General features: G+C 40.9%; 1 long non-coding RNA gene and 1 other non-coding gene across 2 annotated transcripts; both read left to right on the forward strand.

Annotated features, from left to right (window-relative positions):
* The first annotated feature begins 238 nt into the window (after positions 1–238).
* Positions 239–2,124, forward strand: LOC110898139. Its single transcript, XR_002569237.2, has 2 exons — positions 239–765; positions 1,863–2,124. It is a non-coding gene; the product is annotated as an uncharacterized LOC110898139 (long non-coding RNA).
* A 10,897-nt stretch (positions 2,125–13,021) lies between these two features.
* LOC118486129 lies at positions 13,022–13,128 on the forward strand. The gene has a single exon (XR_004877985.1). It is a non-coding gene; the product is annotated as a small nucleolar RNA R71 (small nucleolar RNA).
* The last annotated feature ends 6,705 nt before the right edge of the window (positions 13,129–19,833 follow it).

The raw sequence follows: 19,833 nt of genomic DNA on the forward strand, positions 1-19,833 counted from the left end.
TAAAAAATAAAAAAGGGTAAATTACACTTTTCGTCCTTTATGTTTGTATTAGATTGCAATTGATAGCCTTTAACTTCAATAATTACACTCACAATCCTTTATTTGAAAAACCTATTATACCCTACGTCCTTTAACACTAACCAGGTTTTTCAGTTAACTATAGCACGTGCCTTACACATAAGGGTATGCTAGTAATTTTACCTATTATATTAAAAATATATTTTATTTTCCCTTTTATTTTCACATCCACACAACCTAAAACCTTATCCCCTTTCTCTCTCTTCTCTCTCATGTCTCTCTCTAGAAAACGCAGGCTACCACCCTAGGTGGCGGAGTCACGGCGGCAACACCAACTACCACCATCACCAAAAACCTTAGGCACCCACCTACCACCACTTGCAACTCCAGTTCCTTTGGTCCACCCTCATTCCACCTCACATCCCGTCTCTCCTCCAAATCTACCCAACCTCCAACCTGAAGAGCCCCATCAGCAAATCGAGTTGGGTTGAACTTCCTAGCCCTCTCCAACCTCCAACATGGACATTTTCGACATCCACAACGTCAAATCGGAAAAAAATAACACTATCCTACAGTACCAGCGGTTTAAAAGAATCGCTAAACTATTCCGTCTCGTTGAGCTGTTATCAGCTGTGGTGTTACTCTCCTGGATCTCAACTCGACTCCCGTTCGTCATCAAACTTTCCGGCGAGTACTTCCGTCAGCTTCTCTCCGTTATCGTTAGTCCTCTCTTCATTTTTCTCATCGGTAACGTCATCGTTCTCACTCTCGTACTCAAATCCGGTCAATTCACCGACAATTTCAGCACCGAAACTGATCTGTACGAAGAAATTGTGAATTATGAAGTTCCTCCGGTTGTTCTACCGGAGGAAATTATTTATCAGGAAACAAATCATATCTGAAGAAAACATTAAACCGACTAATCGTAACTGTTGTGAAGAAAACGAAATCAAAATTAGTGAAAGTGTAGACAAAGTGTTGGATGATTTGGTTTTAGATCTGGATCTGAAAGTTTACCGGAAAGCAGAGAGAGAATTATAGAGAGAGAGTTTCTTATTTGGAGTGTTGGATGATTTGGTTTCAGATCAGATCCAGGATGAAGATATATTAATGTTTTATTTTTTATAATTTAAATAGATTGGGTAAAAAGATATAAGGGTGTAAGGAGTGGTTAAACACTTTGGAGTGGTAAACCAAAAAACCGACCAATTAGAGCGCGCCATGTCAATCAGTAAAAAATGTTTAAACTTTGCTGAAAAGTGTTGGCAATGGTTTAAACATTTGGTGAATTGGTAAACTTTTTAAATAAAAAAAAGGAAAAAAAATGTGATTGGTTGAGATTGGAATGGACCCCACCCCATACCCCCCTCTCTCTTTCCTTTCTCCTTTCCCGCATCGGTAAAGCTTCACCGATTTTATACCCATTTCATCAAACACTTCATGTGGCAAAAGGTTGGCAATGGTTTGCCAAAGTTTACCGATCGGTAAAATGGCTTTACCGAAAGCCACTCCGTATCCCCTAAATGACCTTATGTGCAAGACACATGTTAACTTTAACGGAAAATTTTAATTTGGTTGGTGCTAACTGACGTAGGGTGTAATGTGTTTTCCAAATAAAAGATTCTGACTGTAATTATTGAAGTTAAACGCTATCTATTACAATCCGATACAAACATAAAGAACGAAAAATGTAATTTACCCGAAAAAATTTCCGTATACAAAAATATACGTTGGGTGTAAATTTTTTTTTATTGGTGACGTAATAAACGTTACATCGCCGTAAACAAATTTTACATCAGGTATAACTAATGACTCGACAACTTTTTTGTTTTTCTTTTTTACAGATGTGTTTATAACATTTTCATCTACGTTTGTGTAAAAGATGGTGGCCCAACTCGCGCGGGAAGTAGGAGTTCTCATGGATCTCACAACGCGTGGTGGTTCTTAATTGAACCGAATCCTATCCGTCTTTATTTCAAATATTTAAGTTGACTAATATTTCTTGTTAGATTAGATTTGATAAACCTTCCAAAAAAATCGGTCCTTAGTTTAAATATATCTTTAATTTACAAGTTTTAATGATAACTAGGTGTTTACCTTGCAATATGCGGTGGGAGTAGTTTTCATCGTAGCGCGGGGTAGTTTTCCTTGTGTTACACGTCTAGACGCCATAGTTATCTTTCTTGAGCCGAGTTTCCTACCATTAAATACTGGAAGAAATATTACCGAATCTCAATAAAATTAAAATTAAAAGAATAATAGAAAGTTACAACTAAAATGCTATTTTTATGTAGGAGGTGTGATGTATCTGAGGTCCTCACAGGCATGGCAAACTAATACTCCATTGTTTTAATCAAAGCCAATGTTTAAGCAATGGGTTCAAATATTGCATACAACTATCTTAAACGGGTCATATTTAAATGTTTGTTAAATTGTAGGTTGTTGATGCAACAAATAATAGACCAAGGGTAGTAGCTGGGCTGCTTAGGCAAAAGGGTTGAAGGGTTCAACTTTGCCTAACGCAGGTCGTGGGGTCCCCCCACGTTTGCAAGACGTGGAGAGAGGTTCACTAGTTTATTCTTGTTGTTTGCTGAAGATCCGTCTCTGAAGTATATTCAGATTTGGATGAATTAGCAAAAGAAATGTGTGTGTTGATTGTGAAAGAAAGTAACTTGCATGAAGCAAGTACTCGAAGTGAATGACCAGAGATCTTAGGAATGAGGGCTGGCCAGAGAATGTCCTCTTAGTAAATGAAGTGGTTCATTTATAGGAGAAGGCATCTCTCAAAGAGGAATGCATTTGACTAGTGACCATGCTTGCAGTGAGGGACTTACCCTTTCGGGGGTTGAAACCTTTTGCCCCGCGGATAAAAGAATGTGCTCTGCGGACCTGCGTTACTTTTGCGGCTGGTGAGTTGGTGAAGCAACCCAGAGATGTGACTTCTTACTGTTTCCGAGTTGCTTTATTTCGACTCCCCAGGTTTTGAACCTTTGAACCGTTTAACCTTTTGGGCATCTATGTATTTAAGTCATTGATATTTGGCTTTGGGCTACCCCCGTCATCAGCCCCCCAAGTCAGAGGTTTTTGGGGAATGAACTCAAAGACTTCTGACTTTCATACATTTTATTTTATTGCCTGAAGGCTTCAAAGGTTCGAAGCTTGAAGGGTTGGAAACGGTTGAGGTTTTTTCAAATTTGAAAAAACTGACAACTAATTTGATTGATGCGTGTCAGTTTATAGGTCGGCGGTTTTTGCAGGGGGCTTTTAATAACTATCATAATTTTTATTTTTATCCTTTTTTTTTTGAAGATTCACAATAACTTTTCCACTCTCCCTTCAAGTTTCCATCTTCAGGTTAGTTCCGATTTTCTTCCTATTTCCTAGTTTTCTTCTTATTTTCTTTAAAAAATGGGTGCTCGTAAGGATTTGTCAAAATCCTTTTCTCGATTAACCCAGGAAGAAGTAGAGTTGTTTTGTATGGAATATGGTATTGGGACTAAGTTTAAACCGGCTGCTCCTGCATGTGATGTTCCGATTGACAAATGTCCGGCTGGTTTTATTGCTCTTTATTGCCGTTATTTTGAGTTTTCGAACCTCCGTCATCCGTTTTCCCTGTTTGTTTTGAATTTGTTGGAGTATTACCGAGTTTGCTTTGGTCAGATTCATCCAAAGGGCATGGCTAGGGTTTTACATTTCGAGGTTTTGTGTCGTGCCCTTGGTTATGATCCTTCCCTTTTGCTTTTTCGTCGATTTTTTTGATTGGCCTAAAACGGTGATTGGTTCACCTTTGAAACGTCCAAGGTTGATGCTTGTCTTATTTCTTCCATGGTTACCACCCTTGGCACCTGGAAGGACCGTTTTTTCTGGGTCTCTGACTCTATTGTCCCTTTCAAGATGGTGTGGAGGCACCCGGATGCTGTTCTCAATGAACCGGAACCCTCTGAATCCGATTTGATTGACGCTTTTCTGAAAGCCATCTGGGAGTGCCCTTCAAGGGTTCCTCCCTTTCCTGAACATTTGCTAGTCTTGTTAGGGGTTAGTAAAGTGTGGGAAAAGGCCAATCGGGATCCGGTTCTGATAAGGATGGCACGGGTATGCATTTTTTCTTTTTCACTCTCTTTGTGTTTTTCTTAATTTGTGTCTTATGTGCTTTCTGTTTTGTTCTTGTTTGCAATTATGTCTGCCCTGGATTTCATTAAGAGCGATGATGCTTCTGATGTTGCATATGAGGATGTTCCAGTTATCCCTGATGAGAGTGTTGTAGTCAAAGGTATTGAGCAAAGGTTTGAGGGTACTGGATATGTTAGTGTTTCCAATGTGAAGGGTTTTTCTAAGCCTATTTCCCCCAAGGCTTCAACCCGTCGATCTACCTGTCATTTGAAGAGTGCTCCTCAATCCACCTCTACTGAGCCAGTGGAGTTGAGTGATGATATTGAAGTTTCTGGAGATCAAGGTGTTGAAGTAGGTGCTGAAAAGGAGAAGAAACTTGTTGTTCATAGCAAGAAAGCTTCAGCCAAGAAGGTTATGGCTACTCCCATTCAAGGTTCTTCTAGCAAGGACGTTGAAGGGTTTGATCCAGATGAGGTGTATGTTCCTGGTTGGTCGGTGAAAATTGATGACAGTTTCAAGGATACCGCTGTTTGTGAAGATGCTCTGAGTCATATTGCTCCTCCTTCAGTTCATAACACCATTGCTGAGATGGATGATGACATGATGTTATCTCACATGATTTTGAGTACCTGCAACCTTGCTGCCATGCTTCCTCAGGGTATTACCCGTTTTCGTAAGAGGATGCAAGAATATGAAGAATTTTCAAAGAAGAAAGATATGATGAAATCTTCAATGGCTGCGATGAAGAAGGAGATAGCTGGGTTTGCTGAGAAAGAAGAAGCATGGGACAAGAAGGTTAGTGAACTGACTAAGAGGCACGACATTGAGATGGGTGATTTGAAGAAGAGCTTTGAGGCTGATCGGTTGAAACTTAAAGCTGATAGGGAAGCTTTGTCTGTTCAACAAAGGGCTTTTGATGCAGAGAAGGAAGGGTTGAAGGATGCGGTTGGTCAGACCACCGATGATAACCAATGGTTGATTGAGCAAGGCTTTCAACAGGTTGTCACATACCTTCTCCACTCCAAGGAGTTCAATTCCGCACTTGGTGAAGTTTACACTAAATTACTTAACTTGGGGAAGCATCAAGGCCTCATTGCTGGTTATAAGCTTCATGAGTCTGGCCATCCTTTGGAGAAGTCTCCTTTGTTTCGTCCTGAGGCTTCCGATGTTTTCAAGGGGTCCGTTGAACAGATGGAGAGGCTGACCTACCCTTATGTCCATCAAGTTTCTGCTTGTTTTGGTAAGCCTCTTACTGTGTTACAGGGCTTGAAACCGGAGGGCCTTAATGAAAAAGTCTGTGCTGAAGTCTTGGGTTCTCTTTCAAGGAAGAGATCCTACTCGGGAGATAGTGATGACACCCTTTCAGGTGGACTGGATGCTTCAAAGGATACGAGCTTGGAGGCTTCAACAGTAGGTGGTGATGGTGGTGCAAAAGCTAAGAAGTTGAAGAAAGCAAAGAAGGACAAGGGTGAAGGTTCCGGGGTTTCCAAGCCTTCTGCTGATGTTTAACGGATATTCGTAGCTTTCTTAGCACTCAAAAACAATTTGTGGTTTGTGATGTTAACTTTAGACAATATTAGCTTTTGTAGGAACCCCTAAGATTCTTGTTATGTGGTTGTGCTTTTAGGCCTGTATGGCCGTTTGAACAATATTTAAGCTTGCAAGTCACTAGGACTTGCTTCAACTCGTGTTTGAATGGTTGAAAGTCTTTCAGGGCTTTCTTTGTTATGATATTATGTTTAACTATTTTCTTTGCTTTGTTTTTATACTTGTGCCTATTTCGTTAAGGCAACTTTGTTGGCTTCAAGCTTTTAAGCTTTTTGGCTATCCGTAGGTTGGTTGAAGCCTTTAGGGTTTTGAGTTATCACCTACGCGGCTTGAAGGCTTGAAGCCTTGAAGGCTTCTTAGTTTTGTAACTTGACTTGGTTTGTATTTTAAGTTTTTACAACTCTTTGCTCAAGTTGTTGTACTACTCTTCGAGTTATACCTTTTTCTTGTAACTTTCTCTTTGTCGAGTTTGTGTTGTCATTATGTGTTTTATACCTTAAAGGGTTCAGTGTTGCTGATGCATGTTAGCGTGTACATGTTTTAGGTGTATATTTTAAGCCCTTTTACACTTTTTTAGCCAAGTTTTAAATTTATAAAACACGATATTTACTAACACTCAACACACATATGGGCAAGTGCACCCATCGTGGACGTAGTATAGTGTTGGTAAGATACCGAGGTCGTCCAAGGACACAAGAGCTTTTAGTACCGGTTTATCCTCAACGTCTAATCAAATCAAAATGTTAGAAAAAATTTTTAAACTAAGAAAATAAAACTAACTAAAATGCTGAAAATAAAGATAAAAGTAAAAACAGATAGACAAGATGAATCACTTGGATCCGACTCGTGTGTTAGTGTAACCTTTGATTATTTTCGCACTTTTGCACTTATTTAAGAGATTATCTTAGTTATTGTAGTAGGCCCCTCTTTTGAAGGTGACGTTACCCTCAACCCAGTAGTTTGAGTCAGCAAGGATACAATCCTAAAGGGTCGGATTATTGAAAGATAATTAATTAAGTTATTAATGCATAATGTGGTAGGCCCCTCTTTTGAAAGCGACGTTACCCTCGGCTAAGTAGTCTGAGTCAGCAGGGATACAGTCCTAAGTAGTCGGGTTAAATTTTTAATAGTAGTTTAACTTATGAGGGGGTCAAAGAGTTTGGACCCCCGCCATCCAATACCTTTGGGTATTGAAGGAGGTCCTACTAAATTTGACCCAGGTCCTTTGCAGGATCTATACACTGAACAATGGCAAGAATATTACCAAACCGTTCCCTTAACCCCCGACCAGGTAGCCAACATACCTCCATATAGACCGTGGAGATATGAATGGTGAAAATCTTTTATTTTATATAGACAGTAAAATAATGCCAAGACACCACCGACAAACGATAAGGAAGAATCACCTTCAACATAAGAAACTAGTAATTAAAGTCATTAATACAAAACCAATTAAAAAGTGCAAAAGATTAAAAATAAAAAGTATTACACTAAACACTTGTCTTCACCAAGTGATGTAAGAGACTTAGGAAAACATGGCCTTTGATTGTCAAGAACTCTTACGATCAATCTTGGATCCCGAGACGACTCACACACTCTATGATGGACAATGGATGATGGTGGTGGATGATGGTGTTATGGTGGTGGTGGGTGGTGGGTGAAGTGTGAGAGAGGTAGTGTGCCAAGGGATGAGTTGAAATGGCTCCAAGCACTCCTATTTATAGGCTGAACAGAAGCCTGGGCACGGCCCCGTGTCCATCTGACACTCTCTCTCTTCATTAACTGTAATTCGCAATTACAATAAATGCGCCTGCAGCAACCTGACTACGCCCCCGTGTCCGCTGGGCACGGCCCCGTGGTGGGCTATAGAAGCTTCTATAGGTTTGTCTTTTCTGCTGCTTCTTGGGCACGGCCCGGTGCTCGCTGAGCACGGGGCGTGTTCAGTCTTCTGGCTTCTTTGTTTTGCTTGGGGAGATGCTGTTGAGGGGTCGGGCATATCACTTTTGTTCCTTTTCTTGTATTTTTGTTAGATTTTGCTGTCTTTTTTCTTCTTTTGTTATTTTGAGCTCATTTAATCCTGAAAACACAAAAGGAAGACAAAAGCATACTTTTTCCAACATTAGTACTAAAAAAGGGTTAGTTTTAAGCCACAATTGATGTAATTTATATGTTGCATTTTGTGCACATCAAATACCCCCACACGAATCTTTGCTTGTCCTCAAGCAAAACTCTTTATAATGTGGCTTTATTCACTCCCAAATGGAATGGGTAGAAGAGAAGGTTTTTGGGCTTGTTATAGAGTGTCGGGATTTACTAGATTCTTTATTGAGGTTTTATTTTTATTTATTTACAATCCTATTCGGCATGATTTATTAAGAACGTTTCTTAAGATAAATTACTTATTAGGGCATAACATACCTTTTTTTTAAAATTCCATTTATATACAAGTTCACATACCTCACGGGAGAATCACAACACTCGGCCGAAGGTGTATTTTTAGTGAATCACTCGAGAGCGGCATGGAACTTACTCCTACCATAAGCTTGCCAAGCAATCAATTCTCCTCCTTTTTAACTATATACCTTTGTAAATATCAAGAGGACTTTTTGGGTGAAGGGTTAGGCTTGGGCTAAAGGTGGGTGGTTGGGTTAGTGGTTAGTAAAAAAGGCGAAAGGCGTAACAAACGTCGGTTTTTGAAAGACTTTTTATTTTTCACATTTTTATTTTATTTTGATAAACCATTTGTTTCAAACAAGGTTATTTTTGATGAACTTGTTTGTTTATTTGGTTTGATCAAAATATACAACTTTTTTTTTTGTCTTTTTTTAGGAAGAGAGTCATTAGAAAACCGACCGTTGTTACCAAAATAAAGGGTTAAAAATAAAAAGGTTTAGGTGGGTAAAAAGGGTGATGGTTTTTGGGTTATGAATTGAAAAGGTTTAGGCTCAAAGGGGTTAACTAGGGGCATTTTGGGTAGGTGGTAAAAAAAATGAAAAATAATGGTGTAGAAAGAAAAAGGGTTAGTCCTAATGCCTCCATCATTTACTTACTTGGGTTTAAGTTGGTAAGGACCAGGAATGTATTGTTGTGGCAAGTTCTAGAGTCGTACGAACCAAGCGGCTATTCACACAAGAAACGAAAAATGAGCATTTAGTGTAAAGATATATATTTGTATGCTCGTTAAAGGCTCAAAACTCACTTTTGTGGGAAAGGGTTTTTATGTGATCAAGTATAAATAATCAAATTTTAACTAAGTTTGTCATGCCTTTTCATAATTTTCTTATGTTGGTTCTTTTTATTACGACGCTATCGGTTATAAACTTGTAAAAAATATAACCTTGTTAAGACTTGAATTCCCAACTTAAACTTAGACAAGTAAAAAAAAATGATTTTTTTTTTTGAAAAAATTTGGGGTGATTAGCGGTTCCAATAGAGTTTTGTGTAAGGCTTGTTATTAGGACTTGCAAAATTCAAGGTTTTAGCATCCCCCCCCCCCCACATTTAAATTACACATTGTCCTCAATGTGTCTCAAAAATAAGTTTTTAGGTTGATTGAATGTGTAAAATGGTGTTAAAAGCAAAATTTTATGTTACTGGCAGTCTGGACACGACCCCGTGGGGACCGGGCACGGCCCCGTGTTCAGGTGCCAGTGACAAAAATTAAAGAAAAGAAACAGAAGCCGGGGCACATGGGCGTGTTCAGCGAACACGGCCCGTGTCCAGTTACCTGAACTGGGGAATTTTTCTGCAGGGTGTGCAGCACGGGGCCGTGTTGGGCGGACACGGCCCGTGCTGAACTTGCTGTAATGAAGGAATTGTTGTCGGGCGGCCCTGTTTTCGTGCATGGGGCTATGTTTCTCGTTTCCCTTGTTATCCTTGACCACCATGAGTGTGTTTTATTTCTGCAAATTTAAACTAAAAGATTAAACTAAACTAAGGATAGTTCCGCGAAATGCCTCCGTGGTGCGCGACGTTTATAAGGGTCCTTGACTAGACCCAAGGTGAGGTTATATGTTTTCCGAGCGGGATGTTCTGCATCCCATGTTGCACCGTCGGAGAGCATCATCCAAACTCGAATCAATAACCTTCATGTAATTGACCGGGTCATCGTCCTCTTTTCTCTTCCCAACCCCGAACTTTGCTTCCTTATCCCCATATTTTAAAGTGAGCGTTCCATCATTCATGTCTACCACTGCTTGTGCAATGGCTAGAAATGGCCTCCCTAGTATGAGGGGGACTTCGGTGTCTTCTTCCATATCAAGTATGACAAAGTCGGCAGGGTAGACGGAATTGTCGACTTTGACTAGTAGATTTTCAGTGACACCTTGCAGGAATTTGACGGATCGATCAGCAAGTTGTATACTCATCTTTGTAGGACTCGTTGTTCCTAAGCCGAGTCTTTTGAACATTGATGCGGGCATGAGGTTAACGCTAGCCCCAAGGTCAGCTAGTGCATTACGTATGGGGGAGTCCCCAATCGAGCAGGGAATCGTGAAGCTTTCGGGATCAATCTTCTTTTGGGGGAGTCTGTTGAGTACGAGGGCGGAGCATTCTTCGCCTAAGTTAACTAATTGCAATGATTCAATTTTCCTTTTATGAGTGAGCAAGTCCCTCATGAATTTTGAGTATTTAGGCATTTGGGTCAGGACGTCAATGAAAGGAATGTTGACATGCAATTATTTTAGTAGACTTTCGAATTTTACGAATTGCTCATTGGTCTTTTGACGGATTAACCTACCGGGGTATGGTACCGGAGGAGCCTTGGTGGGCTCTGGTGATGGAGGAGAAACCTTCTCTTGTTGGGGCGGTGTTGCGATCTCCTCTGCATGCAGTGGTCCTTCCGCGAGACCCACGGTACGGTTCCGTAGCGTTATGAGATGAACTTGCGCCTTTGGGTTTGTTTCGGTATTATTTGGTAACGCGCCTTGTGGTCTCTCGGAGAAATTTTGGGCTAGTTGATTTATTTGTTTTTCGATGTTTTGTATACTAGCTTGTTGATTTCTAAAATTTGATTCTAATTGTAGAAACCTATCCGATTTTCTCTTTTCAGTGTCGGAGATGAGGCGAGATACAGTATCTTCAAGCCTTTCTCGTCCACCTTGTTGTTGAGGGAAATTTTGTGACTCATTTCTTGGTTGTTGAAAGTTTGTTCGTTGATTTAGGCTTTGTTGGTTACTACTATTGCCGGGTTCTCTCCAACCAAGGTTAGGGTAGTTACGCCATCCTTGGTTGTAGGTGCCCGTTGGAGGACCAGACGGCCTAGGTCTATTATCAATGTAGTTTACCGATTCTGGTTGATCGTTGATGCGTGTGTAGTGTAATATATTTTAGATGTATATTTAAGCCCTTTTTACACTTTTAGCCAAGTTTTAAATTTATAAAACACGATATTTACTAACACTAAACACACATATGGGCAAGTGCACCCATCGTGGACGTAGTATAGTGTTGATAAGATACCGAGGTCGTCCAAGGACACAAGAGCTTTTAATACCGGTTTATCCTCAACGTCTAACCAAATCAAAATGTTAGAAAAGATTTTTAAACTAAGAAAAATAAAACTAACTAAATGCTGAAAAATAAAAATAAAAGTAAAAACAGATAGACAAGATGAATCACTTGGATCCGACTCGTGTATTAGTATAACCTTTGATTATTTTCGCACTTTTGCACTTGTTTAAGAGATTATCTTAGTTATTGTAGTAGGCCCCTCTTTTGAAGGCGACGTTACCCTCAATCCAGTAGTTTGAGTAAGCAAGGATACAATCCTAAAGGGTCGGATTATTGAAAGATAATGAATTAAGTTATTAATGCAAATTATGGTAGGCCCCTCTTTTGGAGGTGACGTTACCCTCGACTAAGTAGTCTGAGTCAGCAGGGATACAGTCCTAAATAGCCGGGTTATAGTATTAATAGTAGTTAACTTATGAGGGGGTCAAAGAGTTTGGATCCCCGCCATCCAATACCTATGGGTATTGAAGGAGATCCTACTAAATTTGACCCAGGTCCCTTGCAGGACCTCTAAGCGCTGAACAAGGGCAAGACCCTTACCAAACCGTTCCCTTAACCCCCGACCAGGTAGCCAACATACCTCCATATAGACCGTGGAGATATGAATGGTGAAAATCTTTTATTTTATATAGACAGTAAAATAATGCCAAGACACCACGGACAAACGATAAGGAAAGATCGCCTTCAACATAAGCAACTAGTTATTAAAGTCATTAATACAAAACCAAATAAAAAGTGCAAAAGATTGAAAATAAAAAGTATTATACTAAACACTTGTCTTCACCAAGTGATGTAAGAGACTTAGGCAAACATGGCCTTGATTGTCAAGAACTCTTACGATCAATCTTGGATCCCGAGACGACTCACACACTCTATGATGGACAATGGATGATGGTGGTGGATGATGGTGTTGTGATGGTGGTGGGTGGTGGATGAAGTGTGAGAGAGGTGGTGTGCCAAGGGATGAGTTGCAATGAAACCAAGCACTCCTATTTATAGGCTGAACAGAAGGCTGGGCACGGCCCCGTGTCCGCTGGACACGGCCCCGTGCCTGTCTGACACTCTCTATCTTCATTAATTTTAATTCGCAATTACAATTAATGCGCCTGCAGTACTTTGGGCACGTCCCCGTGTTCACTGGGCGCGCCCCCGTGGTGAGCAATAGAAGCTTCTACAGGTTTGTCTTTTCTGCTGCTTCTTGGGCACGGCCCCGTGCTCGCTGAGCACGGGGCGTGTGCAGTCTTCTGCCTTCTCTGTTTTGCTTGGGAGGATGCTGTCGAGGGGTCGGGCAATCCACTTTTGTTCTTTTTCTTGTATTTATGTTAGATTTAGCTGCCTTTTTGCTTCTTTTGTTAATTTAAGCTCATTTAATCCTGAAAATACAAAAGGAAGACAAAAACACACTTTTTCCAACATTAGTACTTAAAAAGGGTTAGTTTTATGCCTCATTTGATGTAATTTATATGTTGCATTTTACACACATCAATCGTCTGTTTCTTTCATACAACTCCAATTTTCATGTGGCCCACCACACCCTTCACAATCCATAACCGAGACCGTTTTTGCCATTTCTAACTTTTTGATTTTTGAAGAAAGGGCCTCGATTTGGGCTTGTAAAGAAGTGCTTTCATCAACCTTATGGGCGCCCAGGGCAATAGATTTATTACCTCGGGGAGTGTGCCATTGAAAATTGTTTTAAGCAATTTCCTCAATTTGATTGTATATTTCATGTAGGCGGCGGTTACCTAAAAGTCCACCAGAGCTAGAGTCAAGTGTTTGTCTTGTGTGTGGCAACAACCCATTATAGAAAGTGGATACTTGTTGCCATATCGCAAGACCGTGATGAGGACACTTTTGCAATAGCTCCTTGAACCTTTCCCAAGTTTCATATAAGGATTCCCCGTCCTCTTGTGAATTTGTATTAATTTCAGTCATTAATTTAGCCGTTTTAGCGGGAGGGAAATACTTATATAGAAATTTTTGGGCTAGTTCATCAGGTGTTTACCGATCCAACTGGGAGGGCGTTGAGCCAAGCTTTTGCTCGGTCTTTTAGCGAAAAAGGAAACATTCGGAGGCGGATGGCGTCATTTGAAGCTCCATTGATCCGAAAGGTATCACATATTTCTAAGAAATTAGTAATATGTAGATGGGGATCCTCGTCCGCAAGCCCATGGAAGGTTGCGGAGTTTTGAAGCATTTGTATCAAATGTGGCCGAAGTTCGAAGTTATTGGCTTCGGCATTCTGTGCATTGATAGCGGCGCCGAGATTACCTACGGTGGGTCGTAGATAATCCATGAGGGTACGTTGGTCCGCCATTGGAAATGGTTCCACCGAAACTTTCTCTTTGTTTTTAACTTTAAGTCTTTTTCTGAGAAAGCGTTCGGGTTCTTCTAGAGGTTCTTTTATGTCTTTATTATAACTGGAGCTCATACACTACGTAGAGGTGGCGTCTGGTTCCAAGTCCTGCAACAAAAAAACAAAAAAGAACGTTGGTCAGAAAGTTCACCACGGCCCCGTGCTTAGTGAACACGGCTCGTGGTCGGAGTTACAGTGATTGTTTTCCGGATCCCTATTACTGGAAAGTTGGACACGGCCCCGTGTTGCACCGTCACGGCCCCGTGGTCAGCCTTCTGTAACTCGGAAAATTAAAAACTGCCAGTAACACTGCTGGGCACGGCCCGTGTCTGACCAGGCACGGCCCGTGCTGAGCTCTGCAGAAGCTGAAAATTTAAGAGAATCTAAAAAAAAAGAAAATAGAAAAAGTGATTAGGCCGTTGATTCCTAACTTTCTTAAAATCCTTGTGTCCTCGGCAGCGGCGCCAAAAACTTGATGCGTGTTAGTGTGTACATGTTTTAGGTGTATATTTTAAGCCCTTTTACACTTTTTAGCCAACTTTTAAATTTATAAAACACGATATTTACTAACACTCAACACACATATGGGAAAGTGCACCCATCGTGGACGTAGTATGGTGTTGGTAAGATACCGAGGTCGTCCAAGGACACACGAGCTTTTAGTACCGGTTTATCCTCAACGTCTAATCAAATCAAAATGTTAGAAAAAGATTTTTAAACTAAGAAAATAAAACTAACTAAAATGCTGAAAATAAAGATAAAAGTAAAAACAGATAGACAAGATGAATCACTTGGAACCGACTCGTGTGTTAGTGTAACCTTTGATTATTTTCGCACTTTTGCACTTATTTAAGAGATTATCTTAGTTATTGTAGTAGGCCCCTCTTTTGAAGGTGACGTTACCCTCAACCCAGTAGTTTGAGTCAGCAAGGATACAATCCTAAAGGGTCGGATTATTGAAAGATAATTAATTTAGTTATTAATGCATAATGTGGTAGGCCCCTCTTTTGAAGGCGACGTTACCCTCGCTAAGTAGTCTGAGTCAGCAGGGATACAGTCCTAAGTAGCCGGGTTAATGTTTTAATATTAGTTTAACATATGAGGGGGTCAAAGAGTTTGGACCCCCACCATCCAATACCTTTGGGTATTGAAGGAGGTCCTACTAAATTTGACCCAGGTCCTTTGCAGGATCTATACACTGAACAATGGCAAGAATCTTACCAAACCGTTCCCTTAACCCCCGATCAGGTAGCCAACATACCTCCATGTAGACCGTGGAGATATGAATGGTGAAAATCTTTTATTTTATATAGACAGTAAAATAATGCCAAGACACCACAGAAAAACGATAAGAAAGAATCACCTTCAACATAAGAAACTAGTAATTAAAGTCATTAATACAAAACCAATTAAAAAGTGCAAAAGATTAAAAATAAAAAGTATTACACTAAACACTTGTCTTCACCAAGTGATGTAAGAGACTTAGGCAAACATGGCCTTTGATTGTCAAGAACTCTTACGATCAATCTTGGATCCCGAGACGACTCACACACTCTGTGATGGACAATGGATGATGGTGGTGGATGATGGTGTTATGGTGGTGGTGGGTGGTGGGTGAAGTGTGAGAGAGGTGGTGTGCCAAGGGATGAGTTAAAATGGCTCCAAGCACTCCTATTTATAGGCTGAACAGAAGCCTGGGCACGACCCCGTGTTCATCTGACACTCTCTCTTTATTAATTGTAATTCGCAATTACAATAAATGCGCCTGCAGCAACCTGACCACGCACCCGTGTCCGTTGGGCACGGCCCCGTGGTGGGCGATAGAAGCTTCTATAGGTTTGTCTTTTCTGTTGCTTCTTGGGCACGGCCCCGTGCTCGCTGAGCACGGGGCGTGTTCAGTCTTCTGGTTTCTCTGTTTTGCTTGGGGAGATGCTGTTGAGGGGTCGGGCATATCACTTTTGTTCCTTTTCTTGTATTTTTTGTTAGATTTTGCTGTCTTTTTGCTTCTTTTGTTATCTTGAGCTCATTTAATCCCGAACACACAAAAGGAAGACAAAAGCATACTTTTTCCAACATTAGTACTAAAAAGGGTTAGTTTTAAGCCACAATTGATGTAATTTATATGTTTCATTTTGTGCACATCAGCTGCAGTCACTTAGCCTTGGTATTTTTAACAAGAAGACATAGCACCTATCCTATTTATTTTCTAGTTTTTGTTTGATTTCGTAAGCCTGTTTGTTGATTATTCTTCTAAGGCTTAAGGAACATTTGGTGTAGTCTGTTCAAAACCTGTCTATGAGATAATTTTATTTTTAATTAATAAGTCTCATGGAGTTGTATTGATTTAGGAACACACCCCTTATATAGGTTCATTCAACCCTTGAACCTATTGAGCGATGTGGCCTGGGAGCTCAACCCCTTAATGGCCCTTGCCATGGAGTTTCTTGCTAGGTTCTCAACCTGATTTTAGGATAGAAAGACAAATTTGATAAAACAACTTCATTCATTAAAGAGATATTTTTACAAAAGGTTTTCATAGTTCAACTCTTGAAATGCAACATTGCGAAATACAAACCGATCTTTCCCGTTTAGACATGAAACCTTTTCAAGGTTTTTACATTCCAGTGCCTTGGAAGCCTTTTACCCTCTGGGTCTGCTAGCTTGTAAAATCCACCCTTATGTGCTTCAAGGATGGTGTACGGGCCTTCCCATTTTGGGCCAAGCTTTCCTTGATTCTCTTTTTTGCTAGCTTCATTGTTTCTAAGGACCAGGTCTCCTGGATTGAAACGTTCATTCTTGACTCTCTTGTTATAGTAGGCTTCCATCCGTTGCTTGTATTTGGCTTCTTGAATTGCCGCTTGGTCTCGTGCTTCTTCTAGGAGTTGTAAGTTCAACATAGTCTCTTTTTGGTTTGTTTCGGGATCTATGTTGACGATTCGTTGCGTTACAACTCCTATTTCAGCAGGAATTACAGCCTCGGACCCAAATACTAGGCTATAAGGTGTTCTTTTATGGCTTGTTTTTTCAGTTGTCCGGATTGCCCATAAAACACTTGGCAATTCTTCAAGCCAGTTGCTTTCATAACTTCCCAATCTTGTTTTGATACCTTCCACTATGCTTCGATTCGTTCTTTCAACCTGACTGTTTGATTGCGGGTAAGCCACTGAGCTGAAGACTTGATTGATCCTGTATTCTTTGCACCAAACGCTGAAAGGCTTCTCAGCAAATTGTTTTCCATTGTCAGTGACAAGTACTCCCGGCAATCCATAACGACAAATAATGTTCTCCCAAACAAAGTCAATGACCTGCTTGCCCGTGATCTTTCAAGTGGTTTAACCTCGGGCCACTTGGTGAAATAATCTATAGCCACCAGTAAGAATTTTACTCCACCTTTGCTTGGGGGAAGCGGGCCGACAATGTCCATCCCCCATTTATAGAATGGCCATGCTGAGGTTATTGGGACCAGATCATGCTTGGGACTTTTTGGGATTGGTGCATGACTTTGCCAGGCATCACATTTCCTTTATTGCTCAGCGGTATCCCGGTGCGTTGAAGGCCAAAAATACCCAAGGTTCATAAGTTTTGAAACCACTGACCTAGCTCCAAAATGAGCTCCGCATATACCTTCATGAATTTCTTTGATCAAATACTGACTTTGTTCGGGACCCACACATCTTAACAAGGGAGCAAGATAACCTTTTTTGTAAAGGGTTTCACCTTGTAGTACGTACTGCCTTGCCTTGATCTTAACCCTTTCAGCCTCTGTTTGATCACTAGGCAATTCACCGTTTTTGAGGAACTTCTTTATTGGAGTTATCCAATTTGGATCTTCATCGGTGATTACATATTGAACTTCTAACTCATCAATTGATGGAGCTTTTAGCACCTCTACCAACACCTTTTTAGTGAGGTGAGCGAAGGTAAGAGAGGCAAGTTTGCTTAGAGCATCAACCTTCTTATTTTGAGACCTTGGGATCTGTTTGATTGTACACCTTTGGAAGGTGTTCATCAATTCTTTTGATTTTTCTTTGTATCTTTTCATGTTGGGCTCTTTGCAATGTAGTTATCATTCACTTGGCTTGATACCAGCAACGAATCTGTGAACACTTGAAGCTTTTGGACCTTCATTTCTTTAGCCAGTCTTAAGCCAGCTATTAGTGCTTCGTATTCGGCTTCGTTGTTGGTTGTCTGAAAGTCAAAGCGAAGAGCGTATGTGAATTCTAACCGTTCTGGGTTGATCAGAATAAGCCCAGTCCCTGACCCTTCAACGCTTGAAGCCCCATCGGTAAAAAGCTTCCAGGCTTCAAGGTTTGAAGGTTCAGTGGCGGCTGTGTTTACTTCAGTGATGGTTTGCTTAGGGACTTCTATAATGAAATCAGCCAAGACTTGGGCTTTGATGGCTTTTCTTGGGACATAGGTGATGTTATGTTCACCTAATTCCACTGCCCATTTGGCTAATCGTCCCGAGTTTTCTGGTTTTTCAAGCACACTTCTAATATGTTGGTCGGTGACCACTTGTATAGGGTGTGCTTGGAAACACCGTCGAAGCCTTCTAGCTATTTGAACTAGGGCTAGGGCCATTTTTTCCAAAGGAGAATATTTGGTTTCAGCCAATTTTAGAGTTTTGCTAAAGAAATAAATGGGTACCTGGGTTTTATCTCGGTCAATGGTGAGGACCGCACTTATTGCTTCTTCAGCAACTGAGAGGTAGACTGAGATCAATTCTCCCGTTTCTGGGGCTGCCATGTCAGGTAGGGAAGCTAGGTGTTGCTTCATTTGGTTAAAGGCTTCTTCAGCCTCTTCAGTCCATCTGAAGTCTTTTTTATCGGTGCAACCCTTGAGCGTTCTGAAAAAAGGGAGAGACCTTTCTGCCAACTTTGAGGTAAAACGCTTCAAGGCTGCAAGCTTCCCATTTAAGCTTTCAACCTCCTTCTTGGTTTTTGGTGGTTTGGTTTCGAGAACAGCTTTCACCTTGTTTGGGTTAGCCTTGATGCTTTGTTTCCCAACAATATGACCCAAGAACTTGCCTTCCTCAAACCCAAATGAACATTTTTCAGGGTTGAGCTTCATGTTAACCTTTCTAAGGTTCTTGAAAGTTTCTTGAATGTCATCGAGCATTTGATACTCCGTCTTGCTTTTGATCACCAAGTCATCGATATATGCCTCCATGTTTTTACCAATTTGGCTTGCAAAGGCTTTGTCTACTAGACGTTGGTAGATTGCTCCAGCGTTTTTGAGGCCAAAAGGCATCTTTTGGTAACAAAAGATTCCTTTATCAGTGTGAAACGCTTTCTTTTCTTCATCTTCTTCTTTCATGAGTATTTGATGATACCCTTTGTAAGCATCAAGAAAACACTTGAAAGGGTAACTGGTGAGGGAGTCAACCTTGAGATCAATTTCCGGTAGTGGATAGCTATCCTTGGGACAAGCCTTGTTAAGGTCCTTGAAATCTATGCACATCCTCCAAGAGTTGTCCGGCTTTTTGACCATAACCGGGTTTGCAACCCATGATTGGTACTTGACTTCTCGGAGAATGCCGGTTGACACAAGCTTTTCAACTTTTTGGCAAGCAGCCAGGCTTCTCTCAGGTGCTAGACTTGTTTTCTTTTGGACCACAGGCTTGACATCTGGTGGTATTCTTAACTCATGTCCAGCAGTGTTCCGAGGGATCCCTGTCATATCTTCTGGACACCAAGCGAAGACATCGCTGTTATGTGTTAGGAACTTTTCAAGATACGAGAGGGTTTCTTGTGAAAGGCTTGGATTGACCCTTATTCTCTGTTCGAGTTACTTAGGATTTATGATTATCCTATGCTTATCTTCTTCACTTTTGGAACTTTCACCTTCAACCAGGTAGGCCTCCTGAGAAGGTTGAAGGGTTGCTATCCCCCTCTCGGTGGGAAATTTGACTGTGCCATGGCCAACAGACATGGCCATATAGAATGCACAATGCCCTGGTCTTCTAATGATCACATCATAGTTTGAAGGTATGTTGATAACCACAAAGGTGAGTGGTTGGATTCTTTCCTTCTGACCTTCGTTGAAACGAACATTAAGTGTCAGTTGTCCCAAAGGCTTAAGGGGTATATCGGCAATACCTTTTATCGAGGTTCCAGAGGGTTGAAGCCTTGAACGTTCTTCATTGCTCAAGCGGTTGAAGAACTTTTCAAACATGATTTCAGTGGCTGCCCCAGTGTCTATGTATGCCCTGCTTGTTTGTAGCGTTCCCACAGTTGCTTCTACCACAAGAGGTTTGAAAGAGGGTCTTTCTCTGTTGGGGGAAAGCAAAC

The sequence above is a fragment of the Helianthus annuus genome, chromosome 13 (genome assembly GCF_002127325.2).
Source record: "Helianthus annuus cultivar XRQ/B chromosome 13, HanXRQr2.0-SUNRISE, whole genome shotgun sequence".
Lineage (NCBI taxonomy): Eukaryota > Viridiplantae > Streptophyta > Magnoliopsida > Asterales > Asteraceae > Helianthus > Helianthus annuus.